We start from the raw sequence: 4,667 nt of genomic DNA on the forward strand, positions 1-4,667 counted from the left end.
TTCAAAAACAAGGTGCATATTATATTCTGGGGCATGTGGTATTCAAGAAAATATGGTAATCAGTCCTCAAGTTAATGCTGCAATGAGTAGTTCAGCATTTTGTATCCTCTGGTGAAGAAGTGATGAAACAGTTGCTATGAGGCAACATTTGTTTTAAGAAATGTTAAGATGATGCATTAAAATATCAGCATTTGGGCAAAGGGCAATGTCTTCTTATTCTCATGACCATGTTCTTGCCTTCCTCCACTCACTCCGTCCATCTGGTACTCCCCGACTTCTAAAAATGGTATGCAGAAGCTTCCTCAGAATTGCTTCCTGTTTACCCCATTCTGTGTCTGAAGCTCACATTTCTTGTGTTTGCAGTGATGAATAGAAGAGTGCCAGTTTAAAGGAGGATCTTTTCACAACGACCCAGAATCATGTTTTGCTGAAGATCAATACAGAAGAGAGGATGGTGTTTTAAACAAGCAAAACACAGAGAAGCTAATATTAGTATTTTCTGAAGATGCTCAAACAAAACAAGGAGCCAAGGATAATACAAGCTACTATGACCAGACTGAGTGCCTGGAAGACCTTAAGTGTGCGCTACAGATTATTACTAACACCATTTCCTCATCCCTTAAATTGCTTAGAGTCTGATGCAAGTCAAAAGGCCATACAAGTTAAAGTGGGAATGTTTCTTTTTTTCTCTCTATTTTGAAAACTTGGAAACAGCTCCCATTATCATTTTTCTCTATTTGTTAAGGCATGAATGTGAATGCATGTTAATGTCATACCATGGGCATACAAACAAGTGTAGAACACTATTAAGACACTGATTTTATTTGATTCTAATGGTGACCTGGATGGGGCAATTCTGCTGTACAATTATTACTTTAGTGGATGGTTATCATAGAACATTTATGGTAAATTTGTTCTATTTTTAAGTTTATTCTTTATTGACTGTTATTAAAACCCATAAAATACAGAGACTACTTTTTTTCTTAAAATACCAATGTGGATCAGAAACCTCTTAAGCAAATTAGCCAAATTACTTAAAAGCCATTGTCTCTCCTACCAGGTTATACTGCCTGGTTTTCCATAGGCTTTCTGAACATTTAAGCCACTTTGTGTCCGAATAGAATGAATGCAACTTTTCTGTAAAGAAAGTAAATTTTTTCGTTCAAATGGTTTGGTTGGATAGGAAGAAACGCCGGCTCATTAACATGAAGACCTGTGATCATTAAAAAAAAAAAAAAAAAATTGTAAAGTACCAGCCAGGAAATGAGCACATCACCAACAGGAGTGCTTTCTGTTGGGCATTGTAAGCAGGTCACTTAGCCACCTGGTTTTGCAGGAGAATTCACTCCCTAATGAGCTCCTCAGGCAGTTCTTTTTAAAGTGAACAAATAATACAAAACCTCCATGTCCTCTCCATGATACTAGAAGAAAACCCCTTTCTGCTCTGGCTACTCCTTATAGCCTGCAGTAACCCAGTCCCTCCTTGCAGCAAGCTGTTCTGTCTACAACTTGCTTCTCTGTCTCCCTCAATTTCTCTTCTGGGTGCCTTTAGAGATCCCTGTGGAACACTCCCCCATGTTGAAAATGCCCCAAAGCTGGACTTTCTGAACAAGGCCAGCTGTTCCTTGTCAAGGGACAGACTGTCTTATTACAGGCATAAATGCACTAATCATGCTCCATGGCCATCATAAAGCATGATTTCCTTCCAGCAGTCTGGTCAAATTTGTCCTACTAACAAAACAGTCTTTATCTTGTGTAATCTATCCCTGTAAACATCTTGAACATCACAAAGCTGGTGAACAGTAAAAAGATATCCAAACTCTGTCCTCAAATCTAGGAAACAGCTGAATACCATGAAGTGTGAACACCACACAGGCACTTGCATGTGAAATATCTTGCTGAAGAAGATGAATAAGAATAATCACAAATGCAAATTTCTTTCCTTGAAATGGTCTTTAAGTCTTAAGACTACCCAAAAGCATTGTAATAGTCTCATTCCACATCCAACTAAGTTCCCCTTGTTAATGGCTACATGCCACTGAAATCAGCTTCTTTCAATGGCCCATCATAGGTCACAATCTTAATATGAGTTAAGTTGTGATAGCATGAAGCAATAATCGGCAATGTGTGGGGGGTGCTTGTGGGTTCATGTGCACCCCCTGAGATCAGCTGTGCATCCCCTGGAAGTGCCAGCTGAAAACTGGAAGGAAGTGCACTTTTGGTTTTGCCGCTGGCTTGGCAATTGGCTGCGGTGGGGACCCACCCCCCATCGGCAATCTGGTGCCTCCCCAGACTCGGGAGGCACCAGTTACCTGTGGCTTGAAGCTTATTCTAAACATCACTAGCCAAGTGGAAAAAGCTTGCTTATGATGCCATCAAAGGTTTTTTTTTCTGAACAAAGGTAGAGTTCTGACCACAACATTTTTTCAGGAATCTAAACCAAGTTTATTATTCTGCAAACTTCTACATAGAAGCACTTTATGTGAGAAATTTCATTCACCCCTGTGAAATAGTAAAACTTTATAGTCTCCATTACTGTCGAATCCTTTTTTCCTTTGTATAAAACATATTATCTTTTATGAATGTGTTTTTATTATAGATGTTGTTTAATCTACTCTAATTCAATTTTTTAAATGCACCAGTAAAACGTACCTATCAAAGTAATTGGTTTGACTTAAGATATTACAACCATCTTCCCAACCAGAATCAATAAACACTTGTTAGCTAGCAGTAGAAAGAAACTGCACAATAAACTGTAAAATTATCACTCATGATTACTGTAAAATGGAATGCAAGTGGTTTTTAAGCATCTGGTTAGCTAACGGCTAAACCAGCTGTTAGTTGACAGCTTTGATAAGCACCCATTTTTTTGATTGATGTAGCTGAATATGACAATGTGCTGAATTTTAATAATTTCTCAAATTTTCAATGAAGCACTGAATTATGCCTCAGTTTCTCAAGTTTTTCAACCAATTTGATAACCATTGCATTTGTACTAGCATTTGAAAAAATATTGCAATACTATTTCTTCATACTGTACCTGAACAGCAACAACTATTGTTCCATAACTGTACTTCTACAGCAAACTCATTTTTTTATTCTTCTCTGGGAAATAATTGTCTAAGGAGTAAATACTGAGTGCTGAAACTTTTATAAAACAGCTTTTTTTTTGTGACACATCACAAGCAACAGTCTTTACACTGAACTTTGCTGCTCCCCTTCTCCTTTCCTGAACTGTTATTCTAGTAACACAACACAATCTGACTTCATATTAGCAAAGTATTAGGAAACATATACCATTAACAATAACATTAACCATTTATTGCACCATGCACATGGTACATGGTTAGTTTTGCTGCTACACTGTCACAGGAGTGTGCTGTACCAAGGGAGCATGCCACTACGGTGACATAGCTGGCAATCATATGTAAACCCACATGATTGCTATGTTGCTGTAGCACACCATATGGTGATGTAGGTCATCACTATGTTGACATAGAGCAACATGTAGAGGCACCCATAGAGTTTGAAATGTCAGAATTACACATGTAGGAAAGTTTTCCTGAAAACCCCCCCTGATATTTCAAATTAGGAGGAAACAGTTGTTTTACAATGTCAATGTCAATGAAATAGTGGACAAAGAAAAAAAGGGTTTTGATAATGTACTTAAACTTCCAAAAGGCCTTTGAAAAGGCCTGTTACAAAAGACTAGTAAAGAAAATAAGTAGCCATGAAACACGAAGTGTTGTCAAAGATTTGGAAGCGATCTACGTCAGGTTTCAGAGCTTATGCCGTTCTCTAATAAAGTTTAGAGTAAGACCTAATGTGGAGGCCATTAATCCATATCTGCCTGTCTCTTCCCTGGATGCATATGATACTGTTACTATGAGAGACAAGGTGGACCTCAGGTCCAATGCAGTATAGTAATTACACTGCTACTAACTCACAGAATTTAACACTAATCCCTACCTGAGTCCCACATTGGCCTCTTCTTCATTACCAGCTATAATGGGGAACATGCTATAATTAGACAGGAACACCCAGTAGTGTTTTAAAAAAATTATTGAATAACCCAATTCTCAGTTGCAACTTAAATTAGGTCATTAAAAAAACAGACCCTGAGGATTTCAAAACAGGTTCTTATTTTTACAGCTAAAATACATATTTAACAAGTTATCATTTTATTTTCCTGTTCTTCAAAGTCTCTCTCACCTTGCAGTATCCTTCCAGGAAGTGAAGACTAACAGAAGTATAGAACATATTACAATTCTGACAGTTCTCTTCTTCAGTTTCTCATTTTGGGAGAAAGCAGAAATTAAGAGCACTGAATAATGGGTCTAAAAACTAAAGCCTTGCTTTTAACCCCAGTTTAGTAATAAGCAGGAAGGCCTTAGGCAAATCATATGCCCTCTCTGTTTTTCCATGAAAATCAGATAATAGATACACACCCACCTTAGAGAAGTAAACCAGAAGTTCACCAGGGCCCCCCTTGGAGTCACCAGGAACAATGGCCACAAGCTGAGGGAGGATAGGTTTAGGCTAGATATTAGGAAGAACTACTTCACGGTAAGGGTGGCCAGAGCCTGGAATAGGCTGCCCACAGAGGTGGTGCTCTCACCTTCCCTGGAAATCTTCAAGAGGAGACTGGATAGGCACCTGGCTGGGGT

Source organism: Crocodylus porosus, unplaced genomic scaffold (assembly GCF_001723895.1).
Source record: "Crocodylus porosus isolate Cpor-Errol unplaced genomic scaffold, CroPor_comp1, whole genome shotgun sequence".
Classification (NCBI taxonomy): Eukaryota; Metazoa; Chordata; order Crocodylia; family Crocodylidae; genus Crocodylus; species Crocodylus porosus.